Genomic DNA, 17,226 nt, shown 5'->3' with positions numbered 1-17,226 from the left:
ATACAAGTCACCAATATTCACTGTCCAAAAAGAGAATCATTTGTCTCCATAAGTCATGAGTTCCCCATCATTGGAGGTAAACAAAAAGACCCTGATAACTTGCCAGCATAGTGCAGTGCATAGAGCTGGGGACCTAGAGTCAGAAAGACCTGAATTCAAATCCAGCCTCAGATACTAACTAGTTGTATGACCCTGAGCAAGTCATTTAACCACTATCAGCCACAGTTGTTGTTTTTTTTATCTGTAAAATGGGAATAATAATAGCACTTACCTCACATGGCTATTATGAGAATCAAATGAGATAATATATATAAACACTTTGCAAACCTTAAAAGGCTATACAAATGCTGGTTACAGCATCATAGATCAGAAGAGACCTCACAGGCCATCCAGTCCAAATGCCTAATTTTATAGTTGAAGAAATTGAGGCCCTAGAGGTTAAGTGACTTGCCTGAAATCACACAGGTAGTGATGTCAGAGACAGGATTAATCCATAAAGGGATTAATATATTGGATGGAAGATTGGACTACATGAACCTCCAGAGGTCAGAGTCTGGTAATTTTTTCAGCTACTGCAATTCACAAATACAAATTCAATTCAACAAATATTTATTAAGCATCTACTGCATATAAGGCGCTGTGTTAGGCACTCAAGATACAGAGACAAAGAAAAAAAAATAAAGCCCTTCCTCAAGTATTCTCTTTCTCAAAATGTTTATCTTTTGCTTTATATCACCTTCATTTCCAAATATATCTCCCCTCGCAAGAGTTGTTCAGTCATTCAGTCCTGTCTGACTCTTTGTGACCCTGTGGGCCATACAGTCATTGGGGTTTTCTTGCCAAAGATATCAGAGTGGTTCACCATTTCCTTCTCCAATGGATTAAGGCAAACAGAGGCTAAGTGATTTGCCCAGGTCACACAGCTAGTAAGTGTCTGAGGACCAATTTGAACTCAGGTCTTTTTGACTCCAGCCCCAGCACTCTATTCACAGAGCCATGCAGTCACTCCTAAAAAAAATTTCCTCACCTCTAGGCCAGTCTTTTAATGATTGCTGTCGCGGTTCTGTTATATCCAACTTTTCATGACCCCATGGACCTTTGCCCATGAGATTTTCTTGGCAAGTATACTAAAGTGGTTTGCCATTACCTACTCCAGCTCCTTTTATAGATGAGGAACTGAGGCAAAGAGGGTTAAGTGACTTGCCCAGAGTCACACAGCAAGTAGGTGCCTGAGGCCAGATTTGAACTCATGAAGATGAAATCTTCCTGATTCCAAACCCAGTGCTCTGTGCTCTGTGGCGCCGCCTAGCCATCCCTACATTATAAAGAACATAACTCTTCCTCAGGGATGAGCATTATTTTAAATAAACAGTGTTGTTTCATTTTTTTCTTTTTTTTACATATTTCTGTTGTGATAGTCATTATTTGTATTTCCCTCACCCCCGCTTTGCTTTTTTCACATTATATACAAATCAGTCCATGCTTCTCTGTATTCTTCACATTCATTGTCTTATGGTGCAGTAATATTCCATTACAGTATTGCAACATTATTTGTTTAGACATTCCTTAATTTCTTGGCACCTATTTTGTTTCCAGTGCTTTGCTACTACAAACATCTTGTCTTTAGCTCTTACTGCTTGCATCACCTTGGATAAGCCACTTCTAAGTTTCCTCACCTGCAAAATTGAGAGCCTTGGACCAGATGGACCCTGAGTTTACTTTCAGGTCTAAATCTGCAAGCCAAAGATTCTATGGAAAAGTGCTACTATCAGCATTTTGGTTCATATGATACCTTTCTTTTTATTTTTGACCTCCTTGGGGTAGTCACCTAGCAGTGGGATTTCTGGATCAAATGAGGTCTTACATTCTACTTGGGAGAAGGGCATACAACTATACACAAATTAGCATAGCATGACAAAAACTGGGGAACTGAAAACACTAACAAGTATTAACTAGGTTATATGTGGAGGAGGGGAGGGGTGAGCTGCAAAATTACAGGTAAAAAAGAATCTCCTGGACTAGGAAAAAGGTCTGGGGTCAGAGGGATAAGGGATAGGGAGGGGGAGGACAAACTGGAAGGGAAATGAGAGGCATCTGTCATTGGTTATACAAGGGCAAGGATGAATGTCTAAGGATGAGAGACTGTCACTCCCAGAAATCCCAGCCTGGCTGCTTTCGGAGCCTGGCTCACAGATGGGCCCCAGAGACCCTCAGGGAACAACAGGCCCCTAGCCCAGCCCTAGCACTGGTAAACAACATTTTGGAGAAGAATTTGTGCCTCTCCCAATCCCATGACCCTCTGGTGCCTTCATTAGAGACAGAATCCTGGGCTGGCTGGATGAACACTCTGTGAGGCTGGTGCAGGAGGTCTCACGGTTCCGTTTGTGGGAAGCAGGGAAAGCCTATAGTTCTGCCCCACTTGCAATTCCTCAAGTTTCCTGGTGTGGGGAGGATCATCCCACTTTAACGTCAACAGAGATGTTTTTGTCCTGAGTAATGGTTCAGACAGGCTCATAAATGGATTCTGAAGGCTTAAATGTTAAAAGAATTCTTTTAAGAATAGTCATTGTGGCATGGGAATGAAGCAGAGACATCCATTACCCTAAAGGATGCTGGGGAATAGAGAAGCAAAGGACAGTGAGGACCCAGCCCATAAGTCTAGCAAAGTAGGTATGTTTCAGAAAATCAGTGGAGACAGCCAAGCAGCTATACAAGGCCCCAGAGACTACCATCTCTGAGGCTTCTGAGGAGACTTTATTGGAAAGCTTTTCAGAGCTATGTGACTGGGAAAGTCTTAGCCTCTATTGGCTTGGTCTGCCCTCTGGATTGTTCCCCAATGAGATTTCCCAATCAGGAGGGCTCTCAGTTCGTGGAGTATGAAGAAGAACCCGGAACCTAGAGGTCAGCAAAAGGGGCAGAGCTTCCAAGAAAATTTCCAAGCAGTTTCTCCCCAGAGAAACAAGGCATGCTGGGCTTTACCTGAAGAGTTTCTAGCAGTGTATGTCCCAGCACTGTTCTGTATATTTCTGTTAAGCCCTCAGGAGTTGGAGTCAGTAGACCTGGGCTTAAATCCCAGCTCTGATATCTTGGGCAATTCACTGAATCTCTCTGGGCCTTCGTATCTCTCATTTGTAAAGTGAAGGAATGAGATCATTTCTAAGGTCCCTTCAAGGTCTGGCATGCCATTTAATCTCTGATTAACTGAATGATTCTGGACAAGTAATTTCATTCCTTTAAGCCTTAGTTTTCTCATTTGTAAAGTGGAGATAATACTTATTATTATACTACCTATGTCATAGGACTGGTGTGAGGATCAAATGCGAAGTAGTACTTGGGAACAATCCTTCATTTACTGGTATTCCACCAGTCCTGTGGTCACTGCCAGGTATGAATCCACTGAGTATGAGGTTGCAGAACCTCTCCACTTTCAGCTTTTGGCTTTAGCTAAAGTTCTTTCCCCTTCATAAAAACAGTAGGCTCTTCCTGAAAGCAAAGTACAATGGAAGGAGATCTGACTGCATTCAGGGGGCCTGGGTTCAGATCCCACCCCTGGAACTTACTACCTTGGGAAATTCACTTAGCCCCTTACCTCTAACCACTTAAGCCTCAGTTTCTTCGTGTGTAAAATGAGGGGTTTGAATTTGATAGCCTCTCTAATTCCATACAGACTTATGATCCTTTTCATTTAAAACAGAAAGACCTTTTGCTACAAGTCTTTAAAAAAATCAAAGGCCTGAATACCCATTCTTTGACTAAGGAGGAGAGGAGGCAGGGAATGAAGAAAACTCTTAACAAACTTTTTCCCATAGGAAGGTCTGTTTGTTTCTAAGTGTTGGTTGGAATGGGTACTTCCTGTCCAGAAGGAGAGTCCTCACTCAAGAAACAAGCACTTAAGACACAGAATCACCCCAGCTGACTAGTACCTTTAGATTTAAATCTATTCTTTGTAGTCACAACTTCTTGGTTACCAAGGACAAAATCTATCTGAGACCTCACTCTGACTTGGAGTTGCTTTCAGCACTCAGATTAATTTCCAATTACTAAACTGTATTCAGTTGGCAACAATAAGCATTATATTTATTCGGTAGGAGGCAAGAGCAAAAATAATTATAACGCTTACTTAGAAGGAAAATCAGGAGCAATCAAGGTATAACAGTCCTCCCCAAAATCTAGATCACACTCTCCCAACAATGCACACTTCCTGTTGGGGGTAACAGGCGCATACAGGAACTGAGCAAAAAGAGCAACACATGTTTCTTGAGCAATTCAAAACACTGGATGGTACGCTTTGATGTCCTTGGTCTCTTTAGAGAATACTCTGCACCATGTATTACCTGCTAGACAGAACTATTTTTCTGTTATCTGTTTCCCTTCTGTTCCTCACAACTCCTCTGCAGGGAAAAGCAACTTCCTTGATACTCTTGGGCCACCGAAGCAGTGAGAAAGTCTTTTAGTACATAGCCACCTTTGCCAGTAAGTTGGGTGAGTGTTACGCTCTTTCAGTGAGAAGCACTTGCCTTAAGTCAGAGAACTGCCAAGTTTCTTGGATCTGTTCTGGGGCTCTAAGAAATTTCTCCCTCTTAAGCTGTAGATTGCAACAGGACCATGAAGTCTTTCCCAGCCAGTTCTTCAAAGAGCAGAGGATTCTGCTTATTCTAATCAGCTCCCATGAAGTCCGAGACTCTAATCATTGTGAAGCAGATGTAAAACTTGTCTTTTCTCTGCTGTTTCTCCCTGCAAAACCAAAGAGGGAAGAAAAAGACAATAGAGATTTCCCTCCTCACCAGCTGTAGATGATGCTGGAGAGCAAGAAGCCCAGACAGCTCTCCACAGAGTAGGAGAATTCAACACTCTGCCGATGAGCTTTGGGCAGCTTCAGAACTGGTCAGATTTCAATTAGCTGACTCAGCTGACTCACCTCTTTTCAGCTTGTCATATTCTATCTTCTTTAAGCAGCAGCTTTCCCATCCTCCTGTGCCTTCTCTCCCTAACTCCATTTAGTTTAAAGCACACGTATTCTGTCAAGCCTCCTCATCTGAAACAGTTTTGAGCTAGTGGTGGGCACTCAGAAAGTATAGCCTAATGGCCTCATCACTCAATTTAAACTTCTCTCTCCAAAGTTACCAGTGATCTCTTAATTGCCTAATCAAATGGCCTTCTTCTCAATCCTTATCCTTCTTGATTTCTCTGTAACATTTGACCCTGTTGACCGCCTTCTTCTCCGCTTACTTCTCTCCTCTCTGGGTTTTCATATTACTCTCTCTGGGTTCTCTCATCTATCTGACTTGCTCCTTCTTGGATTTTCATCCATGTCATTTCTACTAACCATGAGTCTCTCAAGACTATCTGGGGTCCTCTTCTTTTTTTGTTCAATGCTATTTTGCTCCTCAGTCTCATTGACTTCTAGGAGTTCTATGCATCTCTATGTGCATGATTCTCAGGTCTATATATCCAGCCCTAGTCTTCCTCAAACTCCTGTCCAGCATCACCAACTGCCTTTTGGACATCTCTATATGTCCCATAGACATCTGAAATGCAACGTGTCTAAAATAGAATCTTTCCCCAAAACCTTCCCCTCTTCCAAACTTTCCTCTTCCTGTTAAGGTCACCACTATTTCTCCCAATGACTGAGGTTCAGAGTTTTGGTGTCTTCCATAACTCTTCACTCTCACTCACTCCACTTGTCTGATCTTTTGCCAAATCTTGTTCTTTTCTTCTTCACTACATGTCTCAGACATATCACCCTCTTTCCACTCACCTGGCCATCACAATGGTGCAGGCCTCCACTGAAACAGTGTTCTAGTTGGTTGACCTGCCTCAAGTCTAATTCTCTAATTCATCCTCCACTCAGCTGCCAAAGTAATGTTTCTAAGGCATAGGTCTGATCATGTCACTACCTCCTCCCTATTACTCTGGAATCAAATATAAAATCTTCTGCTTGGCATTTAAAGCTCTTCATAACTGGTTCCTTCCTACCCTTTCAATCTTTTTTACTTTACTCCCTTCTACACACTCTGAAATTTAGCAACAATGACCTTCTATCCCCTGATAAAGGCAGCTAGGATGCTACAATAGATAGAGACCTGGGCCTGGAGTCAGAAAGACCTGAGTTCAAATCCAGCCTCAGACACTAACAGTGTGACCCCAGGCAAGTCACTTAACCTCTTCCTGCCTCAGTTTCTTCAACTGTAAAATGGAGATAATAATAGCACCTACTTCCCAGGTTTGTCATGAAGATTAAATGAGATAATATTTTAAAAACTTTTAGAACAATTTGTGCCTGGCACATAGTAGGTGCTTAGTAAAGGTTTATTTCATTCCTTTTTATTTGCCGTTCCTTACATCTTCTGTCTCCATATCTTTACATTGGCCATAGCCCCCACGCCTAGATTGCATTCCCTTTACCTTCACTTCTTAGCTTCCCTGGCTTCCTTCAAGACTCAGCTTAAATCCTACCTTTTTCAGGAAGGCTTTTCCAGCCCCTATCCCACCCACAGCTACTAGTAACATCCCCACTCAAATTGCCTCTCATCTACTCTATCTATCTTGTAGGTACCTAATGATTTACATATTGTCTCCTCCACCAGGATGTGAGCTCTTTGGGGAAAGGGACTTCTTTGAGTTTTCTTTGTATTCCCAACACCCAGCACATAGTAAGTGATTAATAAAGGCTGCATTGAAATGTATATATGCCATCTAAGCCAAACTTTTCATTTTACGGATAAGGAAACTGAGGGCCAAAATGGGGAAAGAACTTGCCTAAGACCACACAGATAGTAAATGGTAGTCACGATTCAAACACAATATTCCTTCCACTTTTTTCATGTTAAAAGTGGGCTTATGTGCACCAGGACTCCTTCCACAATCCTACAGAAGTAGAAAATTATGTTCCTATTTTCAGGTCCTAGGCAGGGCCTCTAGGTCCTGATACCTTTCCTAGGAGCCAGATTCTCTTCTTGGGTTCACAAGTTCAAAACACTCAGTAAACAGTGCCAGTAATGCTTCCCATTATTCATTAGGCAGTACTGAATCTTTCAGCTACTTAGGTTAGTTCTGTGAAAATGAGGAAATTACTGTGGCAGAGCTGCCTGTCAGATGGTCTTTGTGGCAGATCTATGGGTCCTCAGTACAGGCCACCCCCCCCCAAAGGACTTCCCTAATGGGAAATGGAATTCTCACACAGAAATTCTCACCCACAGAAACCCTGAGTCCCAGAGGAAACCCAGGCATGTCAAGCAAATCCACCCCGTACAGTTTCTTCCCGTTAAGACAAATACAAGGGCTACAGCCACTGAGGTAGGGGAGAGAGGAAGCCAATGAAGAAAGAGACCAAGATGAAGATGGAGAAAGAAATGGATAAAGAGGATTCCAAGAAGAACCAGCAGAAAGAATGAGAATCACGAGGATCTCCGAAGTATGGGAGAGAGTAGCACTAGGCTGGATATTGAGAGACCAGCATTTCAGTCCTATCATTGGAAGAGATTTGCTTTATAACCTCCTACATATTATGCTAACTCCCTGCTTTCATTCCTTCAAGGGAAAATATCCTCTTCTCTCAACCCAGGATCATGGACAAGAGTTCTTTGAGGTCAGGAACCATGCATGTCCTTTTCTTGTTTTCCCCATAGGGTCTAGCTAAGGGTTAGGCAGCTAGATGGAGCAGTGGCTAGAGAGCAGGGCTTAGAGACAGAAAGACTCATCTTCTTGAGTTCAAATCTGGCCTCAGACACTTACTAGCTGTGTGACCCTAGGTAAGTCACTTAACTCTGTTCACTTCAGTTTCCTCATCTATGAAATGAGCTGGAGAAGGAAATGGCAAACCACTTCAGTATCCTTTCCAAGAAAACCCCAAAGGGGGTCATGAAGAGTTGGACACAACTGAAAAACAAAGGATACACCAGAAGGATACAATAAAGACGTATTGGTCTATGCTGGCTAAGGAAAGTGCAACATTAAGACAAGATGCAAACTTTTTTTTAATGAGGTGGGAGGACCCCGAGGAAAACAAGAGGGTTTTCAAACCACTCAATTCAAGTCAATAAACTTTTAGTAAACACCTATTGCCTTCAGAGCCCTCCCTTTGTTTGGCAGTGAGAGAGATGAAAAGATGGTTAAGACTAGTTTTCTTTTACTGAGTTTTCAGTACGTAATATATAATATTCAGTATATAATAACATATACAAGCATATGATATAAAATACAACATAAATAACCACAATATGAAATAGAAGTTGAGAAGTGTATCTGATGAAACGTAAGCTCCCTGAAGTCAAGGGCTATTCTTTCTGTCTTTGTAGTCTTCTTGTTTAGTTCTTGGTGCCTAGTCTACAGTGGGTGATTAATCAGTGCTTGCTGATTGATTGATCCATTAAGAAATAAGGTACAAACAAAGTGCTTCAAGAGTAGAGACGTTACTTTTTTTCAAGAAAAACAGAATGGGAAACAAAGTAAGTTGCCCAACAACTGAGCTAAAAGGTTAAACAAATTGTGATATATGAATGTAATGACTATTACTGACCCTTTGACTGTGAAAAATACAGAGACCCAAGGGAAGACATTTTAATGGATGCAAAACGAAGTCAGCAGAAATAAGAACACAGTCATCACAATGATTAAAATAATGCCCTTGGAAATGCCCTATGGAAAGAACAAAAAAACCAAAACTGAATATTGTGTCAGTCTTATGTCAGACACTGTGCTGACTGAGGATACAACTAAAGGCAAAAGACAGTCCCTGCCTTTAAAAGCTCATAGTCCAGTGAGTGAGGACAATGTGCAAATGCTATGTATAGACAAGATAGATGCAAGATATACTAGAGAGAATCTTAGAAGGAAGGAATCCAAGTTAAGGGAGATTGGAAAAGGCTACCTGTACCCTTAAGGTAGGATTTTAGCTGGGACACGAAAGAAACCAGGGAAACCAGGAAAAAAGAGAAGAGGAGGAGAAAAATTCTAGACATGGGAGACAGCCAGGGAAAATGCTAGGACTTAGGAGATATAGTGGCTCATCTGAGGAATAGCAAGGAGGTCAGCATTACTGGATCACTGGGTATTTGGAAGGGAGTAAGAAGATTGGAAAGGTAGAAGGGGTCCATGTTGTGAAGGGCTTTGAATGTCAAACAAAATATATTCGGGGCAGCTAGGTGGCGAGGCGGATAGAGTACTGGCCCTGAAGTCAGGGGGACCCGAGTTCAAATCTGGCCTCAGACCAACCACTTGACACTTACTAGCTGTGTGACCCTCGGCAAGTCACTTAACCCCAATTGCCTTTAATATATATATATATGTATATATATATATATATATATATATATATATATAAAACTTGGTCCTGGAGATGATAGCGAACCACTGGAGTTTACTGAATGGCAAGGTGGGATAGGGTAACATGGGATAGGGTAACATGATCTGTGCTTTAGTAAGATTCATTTAAAATTCTGTTGGAGAATGGTCTAGAATGGGGAGAGATTTATGGCAAAGAGGTCGACCAGCAGGCTACTGCAATAGTCCAGGTATGAGAAAATGAAATCCTGAACTAGGGTGGAGGCAGTATCAGAGAACAGAAGGAAGTATACATGAGAGAGATGTTACCAAGGTAAAACTGACAGAATTTGGCAATGGATTGGATGTGAGTGGGAGTAAGGTGGGGGTGAAAGAATGTAAAGGGTTCAGGGTGACACCTAGGTTTCAAGCTGGAGTGACTACAGTAATAGGGAAGCTAGAAAGGAGAATTTGGAGGGGGTGGGGAAGATAATGAGTTCACTTTTGAATATGTTTAAAATATCTACAATATATCCAGTTTGAGATGTTGCATAGACAATTGGAGATGAGATTCTAGAGGTTAGGAGAAAGGTTAGGTCAGGATGAATAAGTGTGAGAACTATCAGCATAAAGATGGTAATTGAATCCATGGGAGCTGATGAGATCACCAAATAAAATAGTCTAGAGGAAGAAGAGAAGAGAAGGGAACCCAGGACAGAGTCGTGTGGGATACCCACAGTTAGTAGGCATGACCTAGAAGCAAAGTAGAGTGAAAAGGAATGGTCACACAGGTAGGAAGAGAACCAGAAGAAAGCAGTGTCATGGAAACCTAAAGAGAAAAAAATATCAATGAGAAGACAGAGATTGACAATATCAGAGGCTGCAGAGAGGTCAAAAAAAGGATGAGGGTTTTTAAAAGTCTTCTAGATTTGGCAATTAAACTTCTGCTTCCAGGAGCCAAGATGATGGAGTAAGAAGTAGGTTACTCTCACCTTCCCTTATTGACCTCTGTAAGCCTAGAAAATATTACCCCCAGGAAAAACCCTGGAACAGCTTAATTTACCCTTGTCTGCCTCCTCCTTTCAATTTCTCCCAGTAGTTGAAAGTGAGGGGGGAAAGGGGTGAATGTAATAGAGACCACTTACCCAAATAAAAACTCAGAGGTATCTCCAGGTAGAAAACAGAAAGTTTTATTCTAGCAAGCCTCGCGTGAGAGTTGGGCGTCTCCTACACAGGGCAGACTGGTGTAGAGAGGCAAAGCACAAACAGCAAGCAGTATATATAGTCTTAGACAAACCACTCCAAAAAGCCCCCCTCCCCACCTGTGTGTCTCAATATCTTTATCTTCATTGGCTGAGGCAAGAGACCTCACAGTCTAGATTTAGAACCCAAGAGACACATTTTACTCAAAACTAGCTTGGGAGCTAGAAGATTGCCTTATTTGGTAAAGTTAGGGCACAAAACAAAAGAGGGGGTGGTTACAAAAGAAGGGAGGGGAGTGGGCAGCTGGTGCACAACCCCCTTCCTCAGAAACAAAAGTGAAACTTAGGCCCAGCTCATGCTAAAGCCTTACTACATTTATGGAGCATCTCACATGAGAAACTTTCACTTGTCCCATACAGGGGGAAAGGAGAAAGAAAAGCATAAACAGGGAGAATAATAGGATGGAGAGAAAAACACAAATAGTAATCATAACTGTGAATGTGAATGGAATGAACTCTCCCATAAAACAGAAGCAGATAGTAGAGTGGATTAAAAACCATAATCCTACAATATGTTATTTACAAAAAACACATTTGAAACAGAGGCATACACACAGAGTAAAGGTAAAAGGCTGGAGCAGAATATATTATGCTTCAGCTAAAGTTAAAAAAAGCCGGGGTAGATTTGGCAATTAAGAGATCACTGTTAACTTTGGAGAGAACTGTTTCAGTTGAGAGATGAAGTTGAATACCAGACTGTAGAGATTTGAGAAGACAGTGAGAGGAAAGGAAGTAAAGGTATTGATTAGGGATAGTCTTCTCATAGAATAAAACCATGAAAAGGAGAAGAGATGATAACTAGTGGGGATGAACAGATCACCCAAGTGTTTTTGAGGATAGGAGAGACATAGACACGTTTGTACACAATAGGGAAACAACCAGTAGATAGGGAGAGATGGAAAATAAGTGTGAGTGGGGATGATAGAGCAATCTGCTGGAGATGAGATGGAATGTGTACTCGTGCTTGTAGATGGGTTTGCCTTAGTAAGGGGAAATGTAACCTCTTTCTGAGTTGGGCTCAAGGAGGAGATAGTGACAGAGGCATCTGGGTGACATAAGATGAAAAACAGGGAAAAAGAGGGAGCTCTCAATGAATGGCCTCAATTTTTTTCAGTGAAATAAATATGAGGCAAGGTTCTCAACTAAGGGTAGGGAAAGGGGAAACCACAGGAGATTTGAGGACATTTAAATAGATTTGAAAAAGTCACTGTGGTGAGTGAAATAATGAGGTGATTAGGATGATGGGAAAGGACTGCGTTGCCATAGCGAAGGCCCAGTGGAATATTCCATATAATCTCAGACTTGGTTGCTATGTTGATTAGTTTGGTTGATTTTTTTCTTTCAATTTTTGATTCAGTGCTATGAGAAATAGCTCTTCATGGGGATGGGAATATATTGGGAAATGAAGGTGATATAATAGCAAAATACATCAAGAAAAAATCTTAACTAAAGGTCACAGAAAAGGTGGTATTATCTCTTATAGACAGGGTTACTAAGTTAACATGCCTGGACTTCAGAAAAAGTCTCTCATGCCCTCTTTGTGGACAAAATGGAGGGAAGGTCACTGGCACATAGAACAGCACTGGTTGAATTACCAGACCTAAAAAGTCTTGAAGTATTTCCTTTGCCTATCATCCCCTCCTTCCTCCTATTTGCCTGCTGAATTGCTAACCGTCCTTTAAAGTCCAAGTCAAACGCCCCCTCCTCAGGCAGTTTTGGCCAATTATTCCTTCATCCATAATAGCCACATCTCCCACATAGTCCTCTGTTTTGTACCCTTATATCATACAATATTGTGTATTATATTTATTTGGGGTTATATCTTGGGTCTTATCCTCCCTATTTTGCATCACCACCCAAAGCTTTCTAATGGCAGGCAGTGTGTTTTATCTGAATTTCCTATCTCCCCTAGGCCTATCACAGGGCTTCATACACAAACCTTTGTTGAATGAATGAAGAATGTAGCAAATAATAGGTCAATGTCACACTGGAAAGAAGTCTCTAGTGGATTGTCATAGCAATCTGACATCCTATGCTGTTAATAACTAGCATAACATGGACGTGGTACTTAGTCATTAAAGAAGGGTTGATGTCAGTGGCCACCAGTTTTGTCTTTCTTTTCTCCCTCATGTGATCCCTATTTACTAGAAAATACCTGTTCTTGGTGATCAAATCTTCAAAATAAAGATGCTGTCCTGTGATCCAAAGCTTGTCCTCAGTAGATTCATTCAGTACCTCCAAAGGATCTTCACTGGGAACTTCATCAAACCATCACTTAGCTGTGTAAGCCCAGGATGATCTAACTTCTCACTAGGCCCTGACTTTTCACTGGGCTCTTCATTGAATCCTTTAGTTTGCTATGATACCTTGATAAGTTTGCTGGCTTCTGGACCATATCCTAGAATTCTGCCATAACTTCTGAATCTCATGTGGCTGCAAGAACCAAGAAGTTCATTGAGCCCTAGCATTCATTCAAGTCCTGCCATCTGAAACATGACCCCTCCTATACCAGGCAGGCCTTCAGGAAAGCTCCTAGACATGCCTCCAGGAAAATCTGTGAAGGAGCTAAAAATGACTTCCCAAATTTCACCAGCCTTCTTCCTGTCTTTGAGCTCTCTCATGTTCCCCGCAAGCCTTCTTTTTTTCTATGCTTCTTGATCTCTCATTCTTCATGCTTCCTTCCCATTTTTTTTCTGATGTTGAGCAATCTTCTCAGTGAGCTTCCTTTTCAGCATAGCACTGATATCGTCATCATAGCCCAGGTTACAAGCCATGGTACTGTCATAGGCTGCCTTCTCCCAAGGGCCCATAAGGCTGTGTTTTTCCTTTGCCACTTGTAAGCATGAGCTCAGTGAGGATTTGTTTCAATTGCTCCATCATAATTTTTTTTTTGGCTAGGCAATGGGATTAAGTGACTTGCCCAGGGTCACACAGCTAGTAAGTGTCAAGTGTCAAGTATCCTCCTTAATTGTTTAAAAATATTTTTTTGTTCTGAACTTAACACCAAAAAAAGAGAGCATTTCCATACACATAGTAAAACATAAAAATACAGGGTGGTGGAGTATAAGCAGAGATTCACTTGAGCTCTCCCCCAAACCCCTCCAAATACCTGTAAAAAATGACTCTAAACAAATTCTAGAGCAGCAGAACCCACAAAAAAACAGAGTGAAACAAATTTCCAGCCCAAGACAACCTGGAGGGTGGATGGAAAGGTGTGTTGCGCCAAGCTGGGAAAAGCACACAGTCTAGTATGGGTCCTGCAGGCACAGATGAGGCCCCAGCAAATCTGGAGAAGGCCTCAGGGGACTGAATCACTGGCAGCTGTGGTGGTTTCCAGACTTCTTAACCCACAAATGCCAAAGACAACTTAGAAAATCAGTAGGAAAGGTCTGTCGGCCCTGGGTGAGAGAGGAGTGCAGGCACCCCCCCAGCCCCAGGGTAGTGGTGGCAGCTGCTTCCTGAGATTTCAGACCACAGATAGTAAGGGGATCAAACAACTGATCAGAAGGAGATTGCAAGGATCTCTTTGCTGGCACTGAGGCAAGATTCTGTTGCTTTGCCCATGCTTGGATCTAGGTTGCAGTCTTGGGTGGTAGTCCTGGGGTGAGGAAGAGCACTTGCATAGCACAGCTTGTGGCAACAGTACAGAGGTAACCCTCCTCACAATTCCAGGGCAGAAAAGAGTGCTTGTGGTCACTCATAGACAAGAGCACAGGCCAGAGGAGGAGCAAACACCTCTCCTTAGATCATACCACCTTGGAAGAAGTGAAAAACCTATAGGTCCCTAGAAGTATCTCTGAAAACAGCTGCACAAAACCCCTGAAGCTTGGGACAGCATATCCTCCACACTGGAAACAGAGCTCTACCTTGACAAAGAGTTAAAAAGTCAAGTAATTGGTTGAGAAAATGAACAAACAGTGGGAAAAAAACCTCAGACTATAGAATCTTACCATGGTGACAAAGAAGATCAAAACGTACAACCAGAAGAAGACGACAAAGTCAAAGCTCCTACATCCAAAGCCTCCAAGAAAAATATGAATTGGTCTCAGGCCATGGAAGAGCTCAAAAGGGATTCTGAAAACCAAGTAAGAGAAGTAGAGGAAAAGTTGGGAAGACAAATGAGAATAATACAAGAAAATCATGAAAAACAAGTCAACAGCTTGCTAAAGGAGACCCCAAAAAATATCGAAGAAAATAATACCTTAAAAAAATAGACTAACCCAAATGGCAAAAGAGGTCCAAAATGCCAATGAGGAGAAGAATGCCTTAAAAAGCAGAATTGGCCAAATGGAAAAGGAGGTCCAAAAGCTCATTGAGGAAAATAATTCCTTAAAAATTAGAATGGAGCAAATAGAAGCTAATGACTTTGTGAGAAATCAAGAAACAATAAAACAAAATCTAAAGAATGAAAAAATAGAAGACAGTGTGAAATATCTCATTGGAAAAACAACTGACCTGGCAAATAGATCCAGGAGAGATCATTTTAAAAATTATTGGACTACCTGAAAGCCATGATCAAAAAAAAGAGCCTAGACATGATCTTTCAAGAAATTATCAAGGAAAACTGCCCTGATATTCTAGAACCAGAAGATAAAATAGAAATTGAAAGAATCCACCTATCTCCTTCTGAAAGAGATCCCAAAGTGAAAACTTCCAGGAATATTATAGCCAAGTTCCAGAATTCCCAGGTCAAGGAGAAAATATTGCAAGCAGCCAGAAAGAAACAATTCAAGTATTGTGAAAACACAATCAGGATAATACAAGATCTAGCAGCTTCTACATTAAGGGATCTGGAGGTCAAAGGAGTAAGGATTAGAACCAAGAATCCCTATCCAGCAAAACTGAGTGTAATCAATGAGGGGGAAAAATTGATATTCAGTGATGTAGAGTAATATAAAGCATACTTGAGAAACCAGAGCTAAATAGGAAAATTGATTTTCAAATATAAGACTCAAGAGAAGCATGAAAAGGTAAACAGGAAAAAGAAATTATAAGAGACTTATTAAAGTTGAACTGTTTACATTCCAATGTGGAAAGATGATATTTTAACTCATGAGACCTTTCTCATTATTAGGGTAGTTGGAGGGAATGTATGTAGACAGAGGGCACAGGGTGAGTTGAATATGAAGGGATGATACCTAAAAAATAAAATTAAGGGGTGAGAGAGAAATGTACTGGGAGAAGGAGAAAGGGAGAGGTAGAATGGGGCAAATTATGTCACATAAAAGAGGGCAAGAAAAAGCTTTTACAGTGGGGGGGAAGAGGAGGGAGGTGAGAGGGAATGAGTGAACCTTACTCTTATCAGATTTGGCTTAAGGAAAGAATAACATACATACTCAATTGGGTATGGAAATCTATCTTACCCTGCAGGAAAGTAGAGAGGGAGGGGATAAGAGAGGGAGGGTGATAGAAGGGAGAGCAGATTGGGGTAGGGGGTAATCAGAAGCAAACACTTTTGAAGAGAGACAGGGTCAAAGGAGAGAATAGAATAAAAGAGGAGTGGGATAAGATGGAGGGAAATATAGTTAGTCTTTCACAATATGACTATTATGGAAGTGTTTTGCATGACTACACATGTATAACCTATATCGAATTGTTTGCCTTCTCATTGAGGGTGGGTGGGGAGGGAAGGAGGGAAAGAATTTGGAACTCAAAGTTCTAAAAATGAATGTTAAAAAATTGTTTTTACATGCAACTGGGAAATAAGATACACAGACAATGGGGTATAGAAATCTATCTTACCCTAGAGAGAAATAGAAGGGAAAGGGGATAAGAGAAGGGAGGGGTGATAGAAGGGAGGACAGATTGGGGGAAGGGCTAATCAGAATGCATGCTGTCATAGGGTGGGCGGGAGGGGAGAGATGGGGAGAAAATTTGAAAACTCAAAATCCTGTGGAAGTGAATGTTGAAAACTAAAAATAAATTTATTTTTAAAAAATCATTAAAAAAAAAAACCATAAAAGATTCCACACGAAAACATGAATCTCCATTTCACACTGCTTGCTTTTTAAAAAATATGCACTAAATTCCTCACATTATTTTAAAAACTATCCTATTTATCTGTGCTTCCTTCTGAACTTCCTTCTGTTCTTTCTGTAGTTTAAAAAATGTTACAGCGATCTTTTTATGGCATCATCACTGCTTACCTCTCTCCTCTTTATTAACTAAGAGAAAGAAAGGAGAAAAAAACCCCCACCTTTTTTAACAAATAAGAATAGTCAAGCAAAATGAATACATACAGTATCCATGTTCAAAAGTATATGTCTCTGAACTTTATGTCCATCATCTCTTTGTCAGAAGGTAGGTAATATGTCCTCTGGAGACATGGTTGGTCACTACTTTGATCAGAGTTGTTAAGACTTTCAAAGTCGTTTTTCTCTACAAGGTTGTTTTCTTTGTATAAATTCTTCTCTTGGTTCTGCCAGGAACACCAGTTCATACTACCAAGGATGCTTTTAAACCCTTTCTTTTGTCATTTCTTATGGAACTATATTCCATTACATTAGTATACCACAATTTGTTCAGCCATTTCACAATTATCTAAGAGGCAACCTAAAGCACTCCCTTAGATTCTAGTTCTTTGATTTTATTTTCCCCTCACTTATTTCCACTTTATGCTTGTTACTATTCCTTCCCTCTTAACCCTAGCCTTCCATAGCCTTGATTATTTTCCTATTGAGTTTAATGGATTTCTGTACAAGCA

Source organism: Phascolarctos cinereus, unplaced genomic scaffold (genome assembly GCF_003287225.1).
Source record: "Phascolarctos cinereus isolate Bilbo 61053 unplaced genomic scaffold, phaCin_HiC Scaffold_2;HRSCAF=192, whole genome shotgun sequence".
NCBI lineage: Eukaryota > Metazoa > Chordata > Mammalia > Diprotodontia > Phascolarctidae > Phascolarctos > Phascolarctos cinereus.
This window is presented reverse-complemented; position numbering follows the sequence as displayed.